Raw genomic sequence first — 25,944 nt, forward strand, 5'->3', positions numbered from 1 at the left:
TACTTAGAAGTAGGTGATTGTCCGATTTTATTGCTTTTGGAATAATAAAGCGTATTGGAATCATATCAAAAACTTACTAAAACATGTCCAGCAAAGTTAATTGCACAATTAAATTAAAATGGATAAGTTCTAGTTTTTTAAAAAAAACTTTTTAATGTAATATATCAAATCTTTGTCATTGCTTTTTTCATATGTGATATGTGTTATTTTTTTATTATGTTTCTTATTTTATTTATTTATTTATTGTATTCGCCCACAGGGCTTTCACATGGCAGGTACAAAATTACAATTTAAACGTTTCTTTACAAAACTTAGTTAGTTTGCAAAAGGTCTAGCAAATATGTACCCAATAAAAAAAAATATTTCTAAGTATCTTAATACATTATGCTTAATAAGTATACATAAATATTACATAAATGTAGGTAGGTACATAATAAAACATTTAATAAAAATTATTGTTATAAAAAAATAAAAACAGTTTTCTATTTTAATTAGTATTAATGTATTATTATTTTCTGTTCTTCTTTTTATTTCTCTTGTGTATTCAAATTTATGGAATTTAAAATTACTAAATAAATATAAAAGTGAAGGTCACTCTCCAAACACAAGAGCTAAAATAGTATATTTTTTGGGAAGTAACAGCTATAACATTTTTAAAAAATATATAAAAGTAGATTGTACAGAAAAAAAAACATGTAAGTATCAATTATGTAATTATACATATTAATCAATACATTAAAAGAACCGTTTTTTTAGGCAAAAAGTTAACAATAGGTATTATTTAAGTGTAGGTAAATAAAATACAAAAAGCCAGTGATTTTTACAGCATTCGAATAATGTAAGGTAGATACCTATTTTGATTTCGTCGCCGTAAGAATTTTTAGTCTAAAAACCGGCAATGGAAATCGAAACGTGTACATTTCTTCATACTCGTTTCCGAGCCGGTGAAGTCTGACGATTGGAGAATTTATCTAAAAACCGGCAATGGAAAACGAAACATGTAAATTTCTCCCTACTCTTTTCTGAGCTGGTGTGGTCTGACGATTGGAGAATTTACTAAATAATTATGTCTACCAGACGCCACAACAAAGGTAGACTGCAATCTTACATATGTGGTACTTTGATACTTCCAGTGTGCCATTCGCCATTTTATAAAACATGATTGGATCGTTAAGAATTCTTCGTATAATATTTGTTGTCATAATGTTGTTTTAGTTGATTATTCGTCCCAACTCAACACAGGACTTTGGTCCCACGGAGTTGGGACTTATGTCTCGAAATGTATAATAAAGCTCTGTTAATAAATACAATAAAAAAACAAATAAAATATAAAAGTTAAATTTTAGAAAAGTTTACATTCATTTATAAAGGAAAATGATGGTGATGATGATGATTATATAAAACATTTTCTGTGAAATATTTTCTCACACAAATATTTCTTCTACTTTCTTTCTACTTTTTTTAACTACTCGGGATTCTATATTTTCGCTATTGTTTCTTCATTCTCGTCTCTTTCCTTAAACATAATATTATTTTATCAAACGGGTATTTCACTTTTGTTTTTGTTTGCACGAAATATTAAATGTTAACGTACCTTCAAATGTTAAACAAACATTTAATTCTGATCATTGATCTGTGACCTATCCTCGCTTATATTAAAGTTTTCATTAAATTATTTATAATTCCCTTTGTCCCGTCGCACTAGCGAGTATTTAGATGAGAAAACCGGTCACAGCAGATATTAAGAAAGTTCGTCAAAAACCTCGTTAAACCTATTATTCTTCAAGCTAAGTAGCCGGTCCATCTAACGGCATTCATCGGAATTCCCCTACTCTTGTCGCTTGTCCAGGAGCCAATGGAAATTTATGCGTTTTCAGGGGTACATGTTTTAATTCTAGACGCTTTCATTTTACAGACAAGTTTCTCTTGGAAAAAAAACAGACAGCCTATAGCTTCAAAGGGAATTGTTTTTTGCATATATTGAACGATGGTTGACGTCTTTTATTGAACTGTATTATAAAATTGTACACACATTTGTATGGTTTGCATCCCATGTCACCAACTATAAACAAAAATTTAATGCATGGTACCAAATTCATATTGTGTGCAATCTTATCGATTGGCCAGTTATCGGGCCCGCAATAAGCATTTCCAACAATACAGATTCAGGAAGAGGAAAACTTGTTGAAATTCGGCGCTCCCCAAACACTAGATTTGGAGATCGTGCTTTTGCCGCCGCCGGCCCCTCTGCCTGGAACCCATTGCCTTCAAACTTACGAATCATCGACAGTCCCAGTCAGTTCAGATCCCAACTAAAATCCCACTTCTTTAAACTATCATACCCTCAATTTTAAATCTGGAAATATAATGTATCACTTAAGTTTAGTTAGAATGTAAGTTTAGATATGCAATTGTAAAGCGCCCTTGAGGTGATTTTTTACAAAAATAGCGCTATATAAATCAGCCAAATATTATTATTATATTAAAATTTGCATGAAAGTTTTCGCAAGTCGATTGTAAGGGATTTGTATTAAATATACAGCTTTTAAGTTCAGACCCATATTTTTATCAAGCTGAAACCACGGCGGCAGAAAAAACTAAGCCATTTTCGTAAGAGGTAGTAAATTTGATGAATTCAAGTACACCCCCCTTACCTCCGAATGCAGAAGATTTTGAAAATTAAGAAGAAGTCGTAGAAGAAGATGACAACGAACAGTTTGAGTCTGATTGAAGGTAATTTTTAATATCATTTTACACTGATTTCCCAATTCTACTTGAAATATCTTTAAAATGAAGAAAAAGAAGAAGTTTACTTTCGAAATTCATACTTTTTTTAACGAACATCGAATTATGATCAACTATTGTATTCCATATGGTTTAATTTCCAAAAAACGCATTAAATAATTATGACCGGTTTTTCTGTACAAATACTCGCATGTGCGTCGCTCGTCGTAGTTCTAAGTAAACTCACCTGAACTTCCGGGTTTTCCTGGTTATTTGATTAAATTACAAGTTTTTAATTACTCGCTGGTTGATAGAAGTTTGGTTCCATTACCCTTCGCCATACTGACTTAGGAAAATACATTATAATAAATGAGTAGGGTAGAATCAAAACTGAAAATATGCATAAATTGATAAAAATGTGCCAAGTTTTCCTTATTAGCGCGCTATCTATCCATAAAAACCATCAAAACTCTTTATTGCTCACTAGTTCGACCCCATCTAGAATACGCTTCTCCTATTTGGTCGCCATTCTACAGGACTCATATTGACCATATCGAGTCTGTCCAACACCGTTTTATAAGAAAAGTGGCTTGGTTGCTCGGATTACAAAGGGGTAATTATTCTTATTTTGAAATAGAGCAATCTCTTAATCTGTCTTCATTGGAGAGACGTAGAACTGAGATGGACCTTATATGCATTTTCAAAATACTTAATGCTTTAAGTGATGTCCCATCTCTGTTGCAATAATTTTTTTTCATGTTCCCAACCGTGTCACCAGAAGTAAAAATCTGCTATTTATAAAATCTTCTAAGAAAAACTTTGGTTTTTATGCCCCAATGTCCAGAATGTGTAGATTAGTAAATTCATCACACGACTTGGAATTCTTTGGGATAGATCTTCCGGCTTTTCGTAGATCTCTTCGCGACTAAACAGTGTGGGATAAAGTTGGATTGGCATGGTTTAGCTCAAAGTTTATGGTCTTTCGTTTTTTTAAATATATTGTATACAATTATTGTTTTGCCCTTGTTTGTCTTTGCTAAATAGTTTGATGTTCTTTTTGTTCAGTTTCTTGCATTTATGTTTCTTCATGTAACTGTAATTGGCTTAGGCCGTATATATATAATAAATAATTAATAAAACTTTTGTCGTCAAAATGAAACTTTGAACCGTAGGAAAACGCTATAAAAATGGGCGTCAGGGTCAAATCTAACATTTTTCATCGGATAAATATATTTTTGACTCCAAGTCCCTTTCAACCATCAGAACTTGGCATTTTTAAGGCTTGTCAGCATGTGGGAAATAAAGGATATGGAAGAAAGTGATGAAAAATACACCCAATTATTATTAGAATCTTGTTTTTCCTTGTCTTCACTCTAAAAGTAACTTTATTGTATTGTATTTATTTAAGATAGTTGTATAAATAAAATTTGAACCTCTAGTTATACCCTAACTAACAAACAATATATGTACAATAAATGTATATAAAACACACATTATCAATTTTTGAAACTGTCCCCGGTAACAAACATTATTACACCATGTTTAAATATACAAATCGAATACATTCTTAGATTGCAATCTAATCATAAAATCATTTTCCTAAAAAATAATCAGGATATTTCTACGGAGGTTTTTTGCATTTTTCTCAAAACTTGTTATTGTAAAATGTGGGTTTTGATTCTACACTACTCATATTAATGTAAGTACCTAAATTGACATTTTAAGATTTATATACTCAAACAACAAATAAACAAACCAATACGCTGCTATCCCGTAGGGGTAGACAGAGAGGATAGAACGCCGATCACTATCTTTGCATACAGACCTCGATTCATCTACATTAATACATCTTCTCACGCTCGTGAGCCGATTATTACGACTTTTGACATGTCCATCTTCAAGTATTTCGTAAACAGCAAGGAAAACTGGCTAAGTAAATTTTTGGCAATTCTTAGATTTTTTCCCCACGGCTGGATGTTTACTAAAAAAAAACAAGTTCATGAATATCTCAACGTTTTTTTACAGAATTCGTAATCGTTCATCGATCAAGTTAGTCTATGAATATCCGCTACTAGATATATTGACAAAATCAAAACACTTCCACACAGTATATTGCTAATCCTTTTTGTAAAGCGAAAGAAACTTGAAATTAAAAGTGTACTAAATATCAACACGATTATTTTTAATATATATTTTTTTGTGACTATGTAAAAACTTCTATCTTGATTAACCAACAAACGAGAATTCTGATATGACCAATTCTGAATTCTGTTTTCCCTGTTTACCCACGATTCGTTGGATTTGGTCAAGCCATATTTTTCTCGGCTTTTCTCGTTTCCTGCATCTATCTATCAACATTCGCGTTGTATTTATTTTAGCCATTCGCCGTCCATTCGCTCTACTTGTCCAAACCGACGCGGAACTCCTTTCTCGATTGTGTCGGTAATGCTTATCTCAGCCTTGCATAATGTATAGATCTCGACATTTGTGCACCTATCACACATTCGCCCGAGAGATCGCATTTCGACAGCATTAGGCCTAACTTCATCTTTGCTTTTCCAATTTCACACTTCGCATCCATAAATAAGAGGACTCCATACACCAAGACTCCATTTTGAATAGCTAATTTCGCCTCCTGCGACTAACGTTTCGTCGGGCTCTACGGAACAACGACGCATGTGATTTTCTTCAACTTTACGTAAGAGCAGTTGATTTTTTTGTACAATTTAAGTCACAACTTGATAAGTACTAAAGTAAACCATTGGATAATCGGTTTAGTTATATATGTTAATATTTTTTCAAACCTGGAAAAAATAGCCACAGTTATATAACTTTTTCAATATCAAATATAAAAGAAAGTCAATGTCGCATTTTTCGCACATCCGTCGATGTTCTACATTCCCCACGATTTACTCACCAAAGTTACTGCACTGTTCACCCTGATTCCGACACTAAACCTTTCAATATCTTACTCAGTATTCCCATCCCTAATTTTATTTATTTATTTTATTAGGTAAACAAACGTTATGTACACATATATTGCCAATTTCTTTGCATATTAGTGTAAGAAACTCATGCACACACCAAAAAAATTGTTTACACTTAATACAATAATTTAAATTATGTTCAATATAATAAATGTAAAAGAAGCGAAATGAAAAAATATGTATATAATAATAATAATAATAAAGTTAAATATCTGCTTCTCTCAAAATTTCTATAATTTTTTACCTAAATTTACATACATTGTCACAAAAAATATCAGCCTCGGTAAATATATTGTTATATTGGTCGCATATTCTTGGTATTGTAGATTGTTTAAAAATAGTTTGTTGACGCGTTTTCAGTGTAAAACAGAAGATTTTGTCTTGTCGGTCTAGATGGCACACGGAATGGAAGTCTTTCAAGTAGGTTTGGAGAATCAATTTTATTATTTATTAATTTGAATAAAAATAACTGGTCTAACATTATTCTTCGATTTTTAAGAGAGTTTATTCCATGGTACTGCATAATTTCAGCATGATTAGAAAAGTTAATGTTTAACCGGTAGTCGACCTGCTTAAAAAAAATTGTTGGACCCAAATAGGAGTACAGTATTCTACCTGGGGACGAACAAATGTTTTGTAGAGTAATATACTTACTCTTCAGATACGCAAACACAAATTCCTCTTCCGTTTCAGGATACCCCCCCCCCCTCATTTACTGTGATCGCACATTCAGTAATACTTTCAATTCTTTCAACATCCATCACATTCTAATCGACATCAACATCCATTAGCAAATCACCCCCCTCGCATACACCGTAAACTTTTGTTACCAAAATTGCTGATCCTCTTTGTTGCTAGCGAGAAACACGGCATCATGTTATCAGTTAGATGTATTGAAATTAATATAATATTGTAATGCCGTCATAAATATAAATACAAATGCCTTGTTCGGTGGAGTGGGTGTTTTTTGTTTATAATAATTATGTATGTTGCAACATAACATGTCCGATTAAATAATTATGCCAATACTCGTTACTTCATAGTTTTTTCTGCTCTGAGTTAGGCGTGATGGTATTCACAGATACGTATTTTGTTTCCATAATATTTATTTTTAATTTTAGTAGATATATAAACGGAAATAATTATCAAAAGTATTTTGATCTATCAAATTTTTGTAGACAAGAAATGGATTTAACCTCCTCGGGAGTTTCAATTCAATAAATTTATTTTTAATATAACATATACATTACAAACATATATTCAATACGCACATATTATAAAAAAGAAAAAAAAATACACGAAAGAGACTCATGTCAAAGTAGTAGGAGAATCTTGTCCCGGAAAACTCCTTCGGATACATAGAACAGATCAATATCCAGAGCGATGTTGTTCAGCATAGCGGTAGCCCTTGCAACAGGCATAACCATAGGCAGGTTGATCCTGAATATCGGAATATGAAACAATCTATGCTGATTATTATGTCTTAGGTAATTATCAGGAACATACCAACCAATGCTCATCATAATCTCAGAATTAGCGATCATACCGCGCAACAATCGATAAAAATGTGTAGGCAAATACACATTCCTTCTATTCTCTAAACTGTTGTAGCCAAGCATACCCTGGAGAAACGCGGTCGGGTAGAGCCAAGGATAATACCCGCACTCTCTCATGTAGAGATTTCTCAGAAACTTCTTTGGGATTTTCTCTATCATAAGAGAGTACTTCAGTTCACGTGACCCTCAAATCATCGAGCCACTCTCGAGTCTACTTCGCACAAAGGAGTTGTAAAGAGTTCTCAATACGCGGGTATTTTCAAAACCCCTGGCAGTACGCAGAACAAATCCTAACATCTTCAATGCATTACCACTGATTGTCTCTATGTGTTATTGATATTAACCTCTCCATGACTGTCCCAAAAACATCCGCGCGTCACGGTGCTGTGTATAGTTAAAGTCAAAAGTGATAATAGTTTTATTCGGATAGCTAAAAACATGAAAAAAATTATTAGCCCATGCTCTCAGCGCGTGCGAAGAACCGCCTCTGGGAGAAGTACTAGAAACTTTGCTGTTCGCGCGTGACGCGTGAAATTGTCTCTCTCGCTCGCGAATGCACCTGCGTTATCGAGAGTGAGACGTAAATAATGTGTGAGACAATCATATATTAGGATTACTCTTTTACTACGTACGCAACGTATATTGGTAAACTTTCTATTGTATTGGTGATTTATCTCCGATTTTCGATAAAATGCTTTTTCTGTTCCCAGTAAGCATTAATTTATTTTTTTTAAATTTACCTATACGTAAATGTATAACGGAGGAATACCGAAAATTTCAGCCTAGTATTAATTATATTTATGGTACTAGCTACAAATCACCGGGAAGGGAGAGTTAATATATTACAATAGAGATGAAGAACATTTTAAATAAGAAAATATATAAGTCTAGGCATTTACAGGGCCTATGACCTGTCATTGGCGGGTTTAAGTGGCCACTTAACACACTGTGTAACATTCACCATTCTGCCTATGTTCAAACATCTATATTCCTTCAATTCTTCTATCTGTTGAATTTTGCGAAGTTGAAGAACTGAAACCTTTACGGTGACCACGCTCCATACCTCTACAAACACAAAATACTACTTGACATAAAGACATGATTTATAATCTTAATTTATTTCAGATTTATGTAGATACTGTCAAAATTATAAAGTAGGATTAGAAGTGGTTAAAAACTGTTTTTTTATACTTTTTAAATTCAAAATGCACTCTATAACAAAGTTAATGCTTCAAATTCGAATGAAAATCCTTCGCCCGCTCGTTCAATGCGCAAGTCTTTTTTGTTGTTTAATTTAGAGGTCCGACCTTTTATATTTTTTAAATAATATCGTCACCAAACAACACACCTGTAAATAATGTGGGTGTGTACTTGATGACACTACTATGATATATGTTATTTTTAATGACAAATATATCAATTTATTATTAAGAAGAAACGAGAAGGCAAGAAGGTCCAATCACAGCTACATCACGGCTAATCACAGTACCCAGGCTTGAGAAAAATCCCACTTTATTTTTGTGTTCTCAGCCGAAGCCTTCCGTGCGCGAGTCAAGCGTCTTAACCACCGTTCAGCTCTTGATACAATATATTGAATCCTATCACCTCTCGGTTTAAATGTGAGAATATATTTTTCAAAGAGTAATAATACGCCATTGGCTAATAGAATCTCCCATACGGACAAAAACCATTCTATGATTATTAACCACAAAGTTAGCTATAGTTTACAGCAATACAACGGGCCGTAGGTACTCGGGTCGAGCATTTCAAGCGAAAACCAAAATTGACCGTTACATATTTGTTGTCAAACTAAAAAAATTAAGCCCAAAATTTAGAACGCTTTTGTTTTATGTGATAGAGCTAAAGAGCTTCTCTAGCGAATTAATGCTCTGATATATTTTTATTAAATCGTAAACCTAATAAGAATTATCATAGTCAGCAATTTGTATTTAATCTGCACCAAAAATGTTTGTAAATCAAACCACCACGCCGTTTCACTGTAGGGATAGGTAAAGAGGATATAACGCCACACAACTTCGTCTTTGCATTTAGATCTTGCTTTCTCCAATCTTCTCGTGCTCGCACGCCGTTTACTCCGACTTAGGATATGTCCCATGTCCATCTACAAGTATTTGTTTTATTTGGTCATGCCACGTCTTTCTCGGTCTGTCTCGTTTTCTGTATCCATCAACATTCGCATCATAAATCTTTTTCCGTTCTTTCTTCTTCTTTGTCTTTTCCTTTCGCTCTTTTCCAGCACAATTTTCTTGATTTTGCGACAATTCTGATATTTGTGCACCTGTCGTACAGTTTTACCACACATTCAGCCTACTTTTATATTTTCGCATATTGAATTTAGCCACAAATAAAATCATACGTAACATCATACTTTTATGTACTTCTATAATTCTTAATTTCATAATTGCTTATTCTAATCATTATTTAAATTTTTATTTATGTATTTGTTTTCAATTTTATATTGTTTTATAAAACAAAAGTATTAAAGGAACATTTTTGCATCAACCACGACAAGGAACATAACCATGGCACAAATTATTAGGGACCGACCAATAAAACCAGTTTCGGCCGCGATTTCGGATACGGCAAAAAATTGGCCGAAACTTGGGCTCAGCTGAAACCTGCGGTCGGAATGTGTCGGATTACGTTCGGCTATATAAGTTATATGTATAACAACAGCGAACAAAAAAGCGCTAAAAATAAATAAATTCACTCATTATATTTATTCCTTTTATTTCATTGTGTATTTTGTTTAACAATTTATTTTAATGGACTCGTAAGGTTAAACATTTAAAAATCCTAATTTTGGGTGTTTTGAAGTGACTTTTAACTTATTTAAACAGGTAACTAGAACAGAAGCCGAAATTCGGTTTTAGTTTCGGCTGAAAATCTTGTTTTGGTCGGTCACATTTCAAATGCGACGGATTTAATAAAAAAAAGACCGTAAATAAATAAAACTTCAGATTTCTGCCCTTGATTCTATTTGCCTTTATTGATTGCTTGTTTTTTCTATTACAGTATTGTAAATATTGAAACTCAATTGATACTGAACTCAACGCGTGAAGGGTTGGGGTCGGTCGTTTTCGATGGGAGGCGAGGGAGTGAAAACTTTCGCTGATTTTCCATTTATCCCCCTCTCCACAGGTACATGCGCCATACTGTACACTGCAGAGAACGCATCCCTCTATGTACAATTTTCCGCATAGAGGCGAAACTTGCCGAGGAAAGTGGGAGTTCTCCATACAAACACATATACTTTCACCTTTATTTTACTTTTTACAAAATTATTATTTTCGATATATTTTTTTTAGTTTATTTAGATAAAAAAAATATATGTAAACAATATTACTACTAAATACAATTTTTATATAAATTTAATACATTTATTATCATTAACGTTTCCGATAACGTAAAAGAAAAAAACAATTCTTGTGCACATGGGGAGTGACGTCTTACTTATTTGTTCATTTTATTTTTAATTATAACATATAAATTCCAAAAAAAAAACAGTTAACGGTGTTTTCAATCAGTGCTACACATAAAATAATTATTAATATAACTTTTCGCTTCTTTCTTAAATAACATATTTTTATGTTGTATTCCTGACTGCACTTTTTATTTCCGTTGTTCATTTCATTAAATCAAAACATTCATCTGTAAGTATCATGATGTTTTATATATATAAATATATTTGAATAATTTATAAAGATCTATTTTTGTGAAAATCACCTCAAGCTCGCTGTACAGTAAATAAATATCCCTGCACGTCTTGCAGCTACAGAGCGCATGGACGGTTGAGATTTTAGTTCCTCGTTACCAATTATGATATATAGGAGCTAGATTACAACACGTCTTGCAGCTATAGAGCACATGGACAGTAAGAAATTCAGCCCCTATTTATATATATCTAAAAGAAATATTTGACGACGAAGTTAAGAGTTTAAGTGATATTAAAAAAAAACATAATAAAAAACAAATTTATAAAAATAGAAGTTAGATTACAAGTCTCACGGTTACTGGGCGCATGCACGGTTGGAATTCTAGACCCCACTTACTAAATTTAAATATTTGATAACATTTACCTATTGAAGCTAAATTACTAATCATCTTGCAGCTACAAAGTGCCTGGACGAATGAAATTCTAGCAACTTAAAATAATCAATAAATTTACAAAAATTAACATTGAGCATAATAGTAAATTGGTAAAGTGTTTATGCTAAAAAGTGATTATAATGTTGTGCTGTAGTTGTTTTTAATTTTGGAATTAAGATTTTACCAGTCGTTTTAGGTTCACCGTTTAGTAAATTCGAAATCCTAAATATTGTCCTTTGTTGTATTGAATACATTTCTGTGTGCGAAATAGAACCGGAATCCTGGACGAGTATTTTTGACTCAATGGCTGCTCTCAAGTAAAAATCCTGAAAGGGAAATAAAGTGGAGAAACGTCCGCCTCGTAGCGTAGTGGTTAGTGTGTTTACCTACCATGTTTGAGGTCCCCGATTCGATTCCTAAGAAAATTGACTTGATATTCATTTTTAAAGGTGGGCTGCGATTATGAACGCTATCTCGATCGGTATATACTGAGACGGTATAAACTAATATTGATATTTATGTACGAAATTATGTATATTTGTATGAAAATTTAAAATATCTTCATCGGTAACCGATAATTGAACATGTTTCGAAAAAAACAAATGTAAACATATTCTATTTTCCGTACAGAAAACTTAATTTTACTTTATAGATAAATTTTTACTTCCCATCAAAATACGTACCCAGGGCCCCGATTATAATGAGAAATCATTTATCTTAAATTTTATCTACAAAGTAAAATTAAGTTTTCTGTATAAAAAGCAGAATATGCACACAGTTTTTTTCTTCTAAACATGTTCAATTATAGGTTACCGACGAAAATACTTTAAATGTTCATGCAAATATACTCATTTTCGTACACAATAATCGGTTTTTCTTTATAGACAGTCGAAAATAACTCTGTTAACTTCCCATTGTAATCGGGGCCTTGCTTACCACCTTCTTATATACATTATAACTGTGCAGATGAATTTATGCCAGGTTCTAACATGTTTAACAACTTAAAGCCAATACCGTCAATTGCCTCTGAAAAGGGGCATTTCTACTTTGAGGTACCCTAAAGTTAATACTCGTTACACGTCGTGTTTTAATATTTTGTTTGGTTCTATTATTTTGTAAAACTAGAGGTTTATTAGAACCGCCCATGGCATTAAGTTGTCTGACAGTTTGTAAACAAATTATTTGACAGTGACCTATGTAAAATTGTTATTTTTTCTTATGGGTTTTTTTATTTACAGATTTCTGTCTGAATTAACGGCTTATTTATTATAAGAGGGTTCTGGGTAAGATTCCCGGTGATTTTCCAACACCGCGATGTTTGTATTGTATTGAGTATGGAGTATACAGTTGAATTATGCCCGTGTAAAAGAGTATACGTGATTTTGTTTTTCTTTAGAGTAGTAAAAAACTTTTAGGCAAAGCGCTATTAAGTCAACATGATTTTTTTTATAAAACAATGCTTAAGAAGCTAAAATCTTGAAAAGATACTTTAAAAATCAAGAAAAAAAAACTGTAAAAATATCACCAGTGTACACGCCGTTCAAATTACGTTGACTATTTACAGTTTAATGTGGAGAATTTATGATAACCCAATTAACCAAATAATCCAAATAATAAGCACCTAGATTAAGCCGATGCCGCTGAAACTCCATTAAATAATTTTATCTGAAAAAATATCTCAGAATGAAGAAAGCGTTTGTTGCAATAATATCAGCATAATTACCAGTTTGCGCTGATACTCAACAAACGAAAGTTTGTATTAATGTTTTCTTAACACGATCCTCACTTTATTTCTCGCCGTGGAGAAATTATACACAGAAAAATGTTAAGCACATCAAAATCAAATTAAAATCAAGACGTACTTTTATTGTGTTTGTTTTTGGCGGCCTCCGTGGTGTAATGGTTAAAACACTTGACTCACGCACGGAAGGTTCCGGGTTCGATTCACGGTGAGAACACAAAAACCGAATGTGATTTTTTTCAAGCCTGGGTGTTCTGTGTTGTATTTTCCCCACCGTAGTTGGGCCTCCTGGACTGTTGTGGGGCAAAAAACATTTTTTTTTTTGAACGAGCCTGAAAATAAAATAGACTTTTTTTTTACTTATCTGTCTCTCTTTATGCATAAATAATATTATTTGGTACATACCATGTGTAAATGTTTTTTAAAAAGAAATCAATTATGTTTCGCTACCTACTATTGTTATTAGTATTTTACGCATTAAAAAAATGTAACAGGTTAGTATCACGTTAAAACTCTGAAATCAAAATTTTACGTCCTATTAAATAATATCAAGTACCAGAAAGAGCTCTTTCACAATAAACAACGACCATTCTGACAGTTTAAATATTATAATTACATGGATTTTCGATACGGAAAACTGTTCTGACTCCAGTTTTATGATTTAAATTCACGCTTCCACAATATGTTTTTAATAATAAGTTGTCACTCCTACTAAAATATTACTACTCAATTCTATTAGCCGATTAACCTTCCCAAATAAATGCTGTACGAATCGTTTTGAGTCTTCCTTTATACCCAGAATTTTTTATTTAGAAACTATTTTTTATACCAAAACAGCAGTGGTTAAAGAGGGATTACTAACCGTGTCTAAGTGAAGTACCGTGAAAATCTACAAATAAATAAAAAAAATATGTGTCCAATGGCTGTACGCGTACGAACCTTTAAGCGGCAACGCAATCTGACTTTTCTGCATACAAACGTATTTCTGTATTTTCGAATGAAGTTTTTTTTAAATTTATTAGGAATTAACTTAACTTAACTACATTAAGATATTGTTCCGCTTTCTCGTTCCCTTCCACGTGTTTAAAAAAAAAATAACACTTTTAGTACGGCGTCGTTAGCAAAACTTATAATAGAACCTTCAATGTTTAAAAAGCATAGATCAAAAATAAAATTGGACCCAGAACACTACCTTGAGGGACTCCGTAGGTAATATTGGTTCGGTCACATATTTTATTATTTATTTTAATACACTTGCTTTCTTTCATGCATAAACTAAAAGAGATTAGTTTGTATGCTCACAATAAATATACTTGAGCGAGATCTTATGCACAATTCTACGCACAAATGCAAGTCTGAATTCATCCATCAATAGGGAAACTCACTTGCTGAATACGGCTTAAGCACTTAATGTGGGCATATTTTTCTATACACATAGGCAGTTTAGCAGCTATCTGCTTTCTGTTCATTAATTTTTAATACGTCATGTTATTATTCTTCACATTACGTAATGGGTCAAAAAAATAAAAATAACTTTGAAATAGGTCTGGTTCTTTATTTCCGATCCATGTGTTTTTAGATTTTTAAAAGAGTATAATATTATGATGTATGTCAAATTCTTAAGATAGATCGAGAAACGTACCGATTCATTTTTCATTACGTATCTATGATGATTTATCCAGATGAGTATTTATGAACTTGATTTAATTTGTGGTAGGGCAGGAAACAAAATGTGTTTTCAGTAGTTTGGACGTATCCCTCATGAAAATGCATCGCTCTGAAAGCATCCAAGGCGGCAGCGAGGACGCTGTGGGAGTGGGGGGGGGGGAGGCGGGTTGCGCCTGCGCTCCCCGTATCGGGGGCAATATCAAAGTCAGGTCAGGGTGGCGCCACGCCGGGGGCGGGGGCGGGGCAGGCGCACTAGTGAAAGTCCCCACCCCCCCTCCCGCTCGCCTTCGGACGCCAGAGATCGATTGGGTGGTAACCACTCTCGCGCTGGAAGGTTGCGTAACGTGCTGCTTCTGAAAAAAAACAACTACAAAAATGCATTTTTTTAACTTTAAGGCTACCCCTGTAGAGCTTACCCCGTGCGCGGGGTTCCGGGTTTGATTCCCGGCGAGATTACCGTAATCAGTTTTTTTTTGTAACTGCAGAGTTTTAAGCAATTTGCAGGCATGTTGCAGAATGATATGGGAACTAGCTGTATTGAAATAATACTTTTTCCTAAAATAAAATCTCATTTAATATGGAAAACAAAAATAAAGGAAACATCAGTACTCCCGAAGATTTTTGAAATACCAATGTATTTTATAAAAAAACTCATTTTCTTTATAGGCTCTCATTGAAAAATACAAGATGTTAAAGTATGAAAAATCACTAACTGGTCTCTCCTGAAAAGTTGGGTTTTTAGAGATAGATTTAACAATCTTCTTCATAGTCGTTTGCTCTTGGCAGAGCAGTCGTGGTCACGTTAGCATGAGGGGTACGTCCACCCGTTTCTGTCCTCAGTGTTTCTGGAGGCCTCACGAAGAGAGACGCCAGTCGCTTCTGTCACCGAGTCTGTTCATAGTGTCCATCTTGTAGAACTTATTTCGCGAAATCGAATTTTCGAAAGAAGTTCTACTTGTAACGTGTCCGAAGTACCGAAGAGCACGGTTTTGCACGGTGCAAGAACGACCGCAGAAAAGATAACTTAGCAATCATCATCATCATTCCATGTCCGCTCCTTAGTTGGAGCATCTCTGTCATGTGCCAGCACCTGTGTATCCTTCCAACTCAGGTTCTCGTCCCGTATTTCTGACATGAACTGCTGAAAAACAGTCGGCAGTGGACGTTCAGAACGTAAAGTAGGCAAGCCCGGTTAAGGCTCTCAGGATGCGTAGTATATGTGCCAAGCCAACCATATCGCCTCCGCTTGATGACCGTTGTCACCGGAGTTTACTGCTTCCGTTCTCTTATTATTTAATTGTTATAACTCGTGGTTATTACCACAGAGTTAGTGCATAGATATCTTAGAGCATAAATCACAGAAGTCCATTTTTTTCCATTTTGAAATTAAAAATGCAGAAATTATCGCAATAAGCATACGTGCATGAAACGCCAAAGTCCACTTTGTTTTAATGCAAAAAACGTCAGCAGTCCCAGATACACTATTTTAATATGTGCTATTATTATTTGTAAAAAAAACTTAAGTTTTTATTTTAGGTTGAAATTATGTCTAAATGTTATAAAATATTTGGGTATAACCACTTACCGACTTTTCTATGTTTACCGGTTTCAAGGCGTACCGGTCTCTACATCAGGACACCAATCAAACCAACATGCAAAACTCATTATACACCTTGAGCACCCTCATAAATATTAAACCAACATGCCATACTTTTAGTAGGCAACCCTTTCATGCACTGATTGGGTTATAAAAATGTTTGATGTTGTGGTAGATCTTCTCGGAAGCTCGGTGGTCAGGTTATCTCTGGAGAGTAAAATGTTATAGCCATGATATTTATATTCATTGTCTTCTTCTATTAGATGATTTTCAATAGCTACAGCACCACCGAGGATCAGATTAGTCATTAATTTGGTCATGCTTGTGTTGATAAGGAGTCCCACTTTTGTCTGTTTCTTTTAATATGACACGCGCTTCATTTACATCTTCTGATATCAATACAATGTCGTCCGCGAATCCAAAATTTGTTTAATTGATACCGTCCACTTGAATGTTAAATACCTTTCTCTTTCCAGTTCAGGTTTTTAAAGGCATATTCCCAAACATCAGTGAACAGTTTTAGGGATATAGAAGTATAGAAATTTTAATGTAATTTTTCTTAAGCCTGGGTAATCTGTGCTTTAATTCATCACTGCTATTGGGCCTCCTGGCCTGACGTGGTGTTATCTTTTTAATTTATTTTTTTTAATTTAACCAAATTCAAAATATTGTTGACGTTATTTATTATGCGTCAGGTAAAATTAATTATAATATATTAATATTTAATGCATTAATTTTATGGCCAAATATTTTACTTAATGTTAATATATATTTGTACATAACCACTCGCCGACTTTTCTATGTTATTATGAACAAAGATAAATGTGGGTAAATAACTGTTTTTCCCTCAACATAAAATATTTTTATACCCTGATTAGTGCATGTAAGGGTTGCCTACTAAAAGCATGGCATGTTGGTTTCATGTTTTTGTGCAACTATGGTGAAGGTGTATAGTGGGTTTTGCATGTTGATTTAATTGGTGTTCCGACAAAGAGAAGGGTACCTCTTGAAACCGGTAGACATAGAAAAGTCAGTAAGTGGTTATATAAAATTTTATAATGACATTTAGTAAATTGTTTGATCGCAGACTTAATGCTTTGAATGTTAATAATATGAAATTATCTCATTTGTTTCTAAAGTTATTACTACTACTACTACCATCACGCCGTTTCACCGTAGGGGTAGGCAGAGAGAATGGACCGCCACACACGTCTATTCTATCCTAGCATATATTCCTAGCTTCTGTCTGCTTTTGACATGACCAGACTTAAGATTTTGGTTTATCTGATCATGCCACGTCTTCCTTGCTCGTCCTCGTCTCACGTTACCGTTCATTTTCCCCATATATACTTGTTTTACCAGTCTTTCGTCGCCCATTCGTTCTACATGACCAAACCATTTCAGAGACCCTTTCTTAATCTTATCAGTTATGATGTTTTGAAACTCGCATAGCTCCGGAAACCGCGAGATCAAAATACATTTCCAAAACTTACATTTCCTTTAAGCCTGCATCATGTTTTTTAACTGTACCTTTCCGACGTTCGCCTTCCCGTTTACCCAAGCGTCCCCAGCCGAGTCAGTAACACTGTTCAGAGCCCCAGAGGCCAGAGGGTTCCTCTCTAATTACTTTTCCTCCTCGTGCTTCGTTATTTTAATCAAGAAACTAGATATTTATGTACACGGCACTTAATTAAGAAATATAACACGGGAAAGTTTTGCTTCTCGTCAGTAGTATCTTTTTTTATTTATTTGGGAAAAAACAGCAATTTTCACAAAAAATGCTAAAAAAGGCAACAATTTTCCTCCACGTTGGGTAATATAAGTTATTAACTTACTACAGTGATATATACCCAGTTACTTAATAAATATATCCCAGAATACCAAACTTAAGACCCTATAAAAGTGAAAAGAAAGTAGGGCCACATAATTTCTATTTTATTGAATAAAATATCAGCAGATCACTTAATAATAATGAAACGTTTTTAACGTTAGTATTTTCTTTTCATATTTAGTACCCTTTTTCAACGATTACTAGTACTAAGGTATTATTTTATAAATAAGCTTAAAATTACGATAAATGTAAAAAAATACGTAAATTATTTTGATTTCACTAGAAACCATGACCAGACTTAAGATTTTGGTTTATCTGATCATGCCACGTCTTCCTTGGTCGTCCTCGTCTCACGTTACCGTTCATTTTTGCTATATATACTTGTTTTATCATTCTTTCGTCGTCCATTCGTTCTACATGACCAAACTATCTCAGAGACCCGTAATCGTAACCCTGTCATACATTGATTTCCCACACATTCGTCGAGGAGATCGCATTTCAACCGCGTTCACTCGGCTTTCATCCTTTCTCTGCTAGTTCTATGTTTCACTTCTATACATAAGTGTTGGGACTAAAACTCCGTTGTGCACTGCCAGTTTAGCTTCGATTGACATATTTTTATTACCAATTACTGTGCTTAGTGCGCCGTTCATTTTGTTGCCCGCATTCATTCTCCTTTCAACATCTTTTTCTACTCTTCCATTTCTTGAAAACATTCTTCCCAGATTGACAAATTCCTCTACCTGTTCGAGGCATTCTTTGTCAACATTTATTATGCAGTCAGTAACCTCACTTCCCTTTTCAAATACCATCACTTTTTACTTACTTTCGTTCATTGCCAATTCGCTCTCCAGGCATACATCATACATTCTAGAGACTATTTTTTGCAAATCCTCGTTGCTGCTTGCTAACAGAACTGCATTATCAGCATACGACAAGCAGCTTACTGAAAAATTATCAATTTTTGCTCCAATACCCATACATTCTATCTCTTTCATACAGTTGTCCATGTATAGATTAAACAACCATGGTGACATTACACATCCCTGTTTCATGACTTTTGAGATCGCAAACCAAGATTTAAATCCCCCATTAACTCTTACACACGCTGAACTTTCCTCATATTACATAATATTGCGTAAATATTACATTGAAAATAAAGTTTTTCTTGACGACCCTGCCGGAAATTGAACCCGAGACCTCAGCCATAGTCATCAAATCAGTAAACTACAGGAGGATTAATCTTAATTTGATTTCCTCTTTAGGATTCTTACCTGAGAGAAGCGATTGAGTCTTAAAAACTCGTCCAGGGTTCTGGATCTATTTCACACGACGAACTGTAGTGTATTCTTCATTTCGCCCCGACACGGAAATGTGCCGATATACACGTCAGAAACTGAAAAAATATTTTTTTTCAATTCTTCGTTCTCTTGACATATTAAAAGCAATTTTTCGTGTTCAATACAAATGTGTGATTAATTTTTTTAGATTTTCGAAGTCGTTCAAATGCATGATGAGTTTTTCTGGCTTATGAAGCCGTGTGTCATTTGCGCAATTTTCCGATGGTGAAAAAAATGCGTACAAGAAAAAGTCGGTACAGGTATGTAATAAAAATATAGAACCTTTTATGATGTGTGTGAGATTTCTCTGACTAATTTATTTCACCTACATACTTACTAGACAACGCATGAAAATATGTGTTATTTTGTTATTCATCTAGAACCAGGGGTGATATTCTAAACGCTCTCACGGCCGGAAAAAAAACTTTTATCTCGCGTATTTTGTATGTAAAAGGTGTTTTCTACCGCCGCGAGAGCGGTTCAGAATAGCACCGCCAGACGGCAGAATATGCATACATTTTTTAATATCAAACATGTTCAATTATAGGTTACCGATGAAGATACTTTAAATGTTCATGCAAATATACTCATTTTCATACAAAAATATCCATACAGACAGTCGAAGATAACTATTTTAACTTCCCATTGTAATCGGGTCCCTAGAAACTATTATGACGCACTACGTTAGTGTTGTCCATGTACATGTACAATGTACACCGCAAATGCCCAACCTTTCTCGTAGGACGATGCGAGTAAATATGACCATGCGTGATATTGGAAAATTGTTTCATAGCAAGATCTCTCTAACTTCTTCAGTTGTACTAAGCTAATTTCCATCCTGGTTATGAGTGCCTACTGACACTGCCGGATCTTGAATCTTGATAGTCTGTCACACCTCTGGGGCTTATGTGCGTAGCGTGACATTACAAGACCTGATAACAGAACCTCGTTGTTGATATTTCATCATCAGCTAAGATTGTTTAGTTTTTCTACTATTGTCATTGATTAGTCTTGTTCGTGTATCGCTAGATAATATTAACCGAGTACAATCGAGTTGACGTGATGGGAATGAATATAATGTTCCTTCGAATTATGCATCCGAGTGCCTCTCGACTTCGGTTTCTGTGTCGAAATATACATTTTGCAATGCGGCCCCACTAGTCGACCGGGCCCACGGCGAGCGGCGGGCGGGGAGGGGGGAACCGACAGCTAGCGCACTCTGCCGCCAGTCGCGCGACACGCCACCGGCCGCCCGCTGTCTGCGTGTCACGTCTCGCGTTGTTATTGTCATATCGCACCGAAAAATACACTATTTTCGCGATATGTTGATCGAGTTTGTGCTTTGACATATGTGTTTACCCGTTAAAAGTGTTAATCTGTGCAGTGTTCCAGTGAATCGGTCGATAAACGGTGTTTGTGTATCGAAGTAAATAAGACACACATACATGTATCAGTTTGTGCCTGTGTAAAGGTCTCCACGCGGTTACGTCACATGTCCGAGTTTGTTTGGAATTCGAAGGCGCTCGAAAGGAATCTGTTTAAAGGTGAGAATAGATCGTGTTCGGGATTGTCAGTCGGGGGCGCCGACCCTCCGTTCGTTCGAGAACGGAGCGCAGGGAGATCACGGGGGCTCCGGCGCCCGCCGGCTCCGGCTCCCGACTTTCAGGCTCCCGGCAGATGTCTCGGGCGAGCGGTCGCCATGTTTGAACTGACAGCGGCGGTCCGCCGCTGCCTTCGCGGTATTTTGTCGGTAAAACGGATATTTCGCTAGTATCCACCGTGATGTTTACTATATTAATGTATTTGGGTATATTTTTACTTGTCAGTTTCGAGGTAGCGGCGACAAAACTTCTATTTTGCGCAATTCGTAGCGTGTTTTGGTGTTAGTGTGCCCATATCGCCGCAATGGCGCAACTGCGGCAATGTTCGGAGTGGTGTCACGCTAGAGTTATTCTGACAGGATTTATATTATAAAACTTGTCCATTCTCCGACGTATGGACACGAAATGTTTTATAGAGATCTGCGCAATTAGAATATGTCACCAATGCGTAAGGTTTGTGCTTAGCTTGATCGTAAATTGTGTTAATCGGTGGCATTTGACACTTGGGTCGGGTGGTCGATCACGGGACGGCCATTGCGCCATGCCGCGAACGGGATGATGTCTGTGTAGTCATTATTTAGCAATAATTATTATTTTAAATGACGTTTCAGCCCAGTACTAAACGAAATGCGTTCTTTCATCAATAATGATCACTATTATTACCTAAATTACCCTTTTAAAACTGGTTATTTGGATCTCAAGAAACATGAACGCATTCTACTAGTGTTTATTTACTATTCTCGACCATGTAAATATTTATGTTTTCTTGATATGACTGTTGTTTCACGGAATTTAACATCGATTACTATCCGAGTTCCGATAGTTTTAATTTTCTATTGACGTTGCAACGCTATTATTTATTTATTTTATTTCGATAAAAAAACAGCCATTACAACAAAAATACAACTAAATACAAAAGCAAAAAAATACGGTTAATAATGAAATAACTTCTTCATCCCCTTTCCGATTCTAACGATGCATAGGGCACAGCATTGGTACACACATCCCAGCGAATCTTGTTATTTTTACGCTGCAGGTGCCAGTCCAGGGACAATGAAATATTCAAGTGTTAAAACATCGTTTTGAATTAATATTTCACATCAACCATGTCGGGAATCGAACCCTAGACCTCTTGAATGGCAAGCAAACGCGCTGAGTGCTATACCACGAGGTTTTTGCTAACACGGTCCTAAAAAACATTTTCGTCAACTGATCCGCACGAAGTGACCCCAAATTAGCTTTTCTTTTTATCTTTAAACCTAGAGAAAATTAATGTACAGAAAACTGCGTTTATCCCGATTGCCAAATATCCAGATCGTATCAAGAAATAAAAATAATCTATCCGGATAATTGGAGTTTTACGATAATATGAAATCATACATAAAAAAACATTTTAAAAGTTTTTTAAATACAGTTAGATCCATCTATAATTATATTTGCGTATATTTGTACTATATATATGTTAGAGAGCGTGTTTCTGTATATTTGTATGATAGTCACTGTTCGGGTGTGGGGAAGAGTACATCATTAAAAAGCAAGTGGGAGCGTACCGCAGCCAGATAGAATGAGCTGTATTTTTAAATAAATTAAGGGGCATGTTTCATATATCAAAAGATAAAAATAAAAATAATAATTTGAACAAGAACTATAGAGGAAAGAGTGTTGTACATAGTTAGTGCTGCAGACTGGCAAGTGGCAGTTGACTTTATATTTGTCAGGTGTAATAAGGAGATTATGTCAGGCACTTGTGAAGCCATAGCAATAGGTACTATGGTGTCATGTAGCAGATAAAAAATATTTTTGCGTCCATTGAACATAGTATGTTGCGTGGAAGCTATGGAAAAGCGTTTTCAAACGGACACCGTCAGGGTCGGCGACAACGGGGGGCAGAGGGGGCAAATGCCCGGGGGCCAGGGACCGAATTAAAAACATGCTTTTTTTAAAATTATTTTTTTATTGTTTGTTATTCTTTTTTTTATTTATATATTTAATTTGCCTACACGTAACTGTATATTTTGATGTTTTTTTTTATAGTTCTTGATAAAACTCCATAGTTAATGATTTAGATAAAAATATCAATCTCTTTTATTTAATTTGATTCGCCTGAGAATACATCTTCAGGACTGGTTGTTTTGTAACATAGATGGGGGGACATATTGGAAATATTTATTCTACTAGTACATTGGTAAATAATAAGAGATATACCTACATTAAACTATTGTAATGTTCTCTTGTCAAATCTAGATGAATTGGTGTAATCAAAATCATATCTTTCTTAATGTGAATAAGTAATTTTTTACAACCGTTTTATAGAAGTATATCTCTTATTATGTACCAATGTACTCGTAGAATAAGTAATTTGTAAATATTTAACTCTTAAAAGACGGCGAAAGAACTGCTAAAATGATCTACGATGCGAATGTTGATGGATGCAGGAAGCAAAACGAGAAAGACATGCCACAATCAAGTCCATCAAATACTTGAATCAGCGTGCGTGCATAAGGAGATGTATGAATGTAGAGGAACCGAGGTCTGTATGCCAAGATCGAGTGAAATGGCGTGATGGTTTGTTGCTTAAAAGACTACTAAAATATTCCTCCGGTGACATTGCTGTAACGTCGTCTTACATCAAACAAAATGTGACATATTTTAAAATACTAAAATAATATAAAAACAAATAATTAACACTTAGTTGTACTATTTTTTTAAACATTAGGCTATTGCCTATTTTCCATTATTTTAAAAAATAATCATATAATTTAGGTATGTTACTGCAAAATACGACATAACTTTTTAAAAAAAGAGTGTATTCTATGTAGACTTATGTGACATCATAGGGACCTCAAGGTTTTTTTTTTTTTTTTTAAATAATAAATATTTTCCTTTGCCTTTATTTACAAAAAGTAGTACTATATCAAAGCAGAGATGGAGAACTTTTTAGAAAAGGAAATATGGAGAAAGTCTAGGCATCTACAGGGCTGGGATATTTGGGTTAGTTATATACATACATATTTTTTCAATCCTGGATATAAAAGCCTTTATGTAACTTTTTCAATATTAAATGTAAAAGAAAGTCAATGTCGCATTTTTCGCACATCCGCGTTGTTCTACGATATTGACGAAATATTAGGATTTACAACTTTCGATGTCCCTCTCACTGGCGCTCTAAAACATTGAAACCCCCCACCCACTTACCCGAACCTGTTTTAAAGGTCTTGTGGCCTCTTTTCAGATCCGCACATTGCAAAAACAATTTTTTTTAGCTGTAATGAACGGTAAATTTATTTATTTTTTCAAAAAAATCTTTGTTTTCGAAAGATTCGCGAATTTTCATTTTTTGAATTTACATTTACTGCTTTCAATGCCCCAATCGCCGCCAGAGCAACCAGTCAAGTATATACAATCAATTTGTCCGTCACCCTTAATCAAATTTTCCCAATTCTGACGGCGATGGGGTATGTTAGTTCATTAGCTTGTTAGTAAACCAGAAGAAACAAGTCCGATCGGGGGAACCAGAACCGTTACCACCCCTCCACCAGCCAAATAATTCAAACCGATAAGTCCCAAAAAAAAAACATTTATCATAAATTCGCTCCATTCCATCCCTATTCAAGACGAAAACCAAGCATAAACCTATTCAAAATCTAGCATCCTAGTCAAGACCTATCAACCAACCTATTAACCACACGCAATATGAAAACCCAATCCTATCCAGGACAGCGTCCCCAATAACCCGCCACGGCGCTCTAAAACAAACAAACATCAACAGATGGAAGAATCGAAGGAATATAGATGATCGAATATAGGCAGGATGGTGTGTAATGTGGCCACTTAACCCAGCCAATGAATGTTCGTAAACCCTGTAGATGCCTAGACTTCTACATTCTCTTCTCTTAAATGTTCTTCATATGTGTTGTAATATGTTGGTATAAAAAACATCACTTATTACCTCTGCAAAAACGTCGTGAAATAGCTGATATAGTCTATGTATTAAAAATTGCCTGTGGTTCAATTGACTGTCCTAAACTACTATGCAAACTCTCTATTAATGTTCCTTCCAAAGTACTAAGGAATAACCTTCTTTTTCATATTCCTCTTGTTTCATCTAATTATAGACAAAATTCATATTTATGGCGAACTTTTAATAATTTTAATGTACCCACAAAATCGTTAAACATAGATTTATTTGCGAATACTCCTAATGACGTGCGGTATTTGCTTACGAAATAATTTGTATTGTTTTTTCTTTTTTATTTACATTAGATTATTGTTCATTTTATGTTCGAGAATATTTGTTAACTGCGATGCTACTTGTGAAAACCTGTAATTGGCTTATTTGTAATTTGTTTTGTTTTATGTATAAGATAAATATAGCTGTTGGTTATCCAGATTGACAATGTCTTTGAGAAGGAAATATGGATTTCTGGCCTGTTTTAACATAGCCTGTTTTAAAAAAAAATATTCCTGCACTACATACACACCTGTGTAAGGTATTAGTTGCTAAGCTCTTAGTACAACAATGTTAATATTTTCATTAGAATATTTTCATAGTAGAACAGTAACAACAAAACTCGCCCCGACTGTTCATTAGTGCAATAAACGTATTTAATAAAATCGCGCTAATTTAATACCGAGTTTACCGCGATAATTTAGGTGCTGTCGCCGAGTTTACATCTTAACACAATAAAGTAATAATAATGTTTTTTAAATTGTAATAAATCAATATATCATTTTTTGTAATATATAGGGAAGACATTTATGACAAGAAAATATGAAAGCCTAGGCATTT

General features: G+C 34.5%; 1 protein-coding gene across 1 annotated transcript in view; it reads left to right on the forward strand.

Moving 5' to 3' along the window:
* Window positions 1-20,768: 20,768 nt before the first annotated feature.
* Window positions 20,769-25,944, forward strand: part of tai (basic helix-loop-helix family member taiman) — a 226,799-nt gene continuing 221,623 nt past the window's right edge. Inside the window, exon 1 of the mRNA XM_088228040.1 lies at window positions 20,769-21,098. The gene's annotated coding sequence lies outside the window, so the exon portion shown is untranslated. The remainder of the gene's footprint in view (window positions 21,099-25,944) is intronic.

This window comes from Micrasema longulum, unplaced genomic scaffold (genome assembly GCF_059751315.1).
Source record: "Micrasema longulum isolate JH-2025_06_02 unplaced genomic scaffold, ASM5975131v1 h1tg000558l, whole genome shotgun sequence".
NCBI classification, from domain to species: domain Eukaryota; kingdom Metazoa; phylum Arthropoda; class Insecta; order Trichoptera; family Brachycentridae; genus Micrasema; species Micrasema longulum.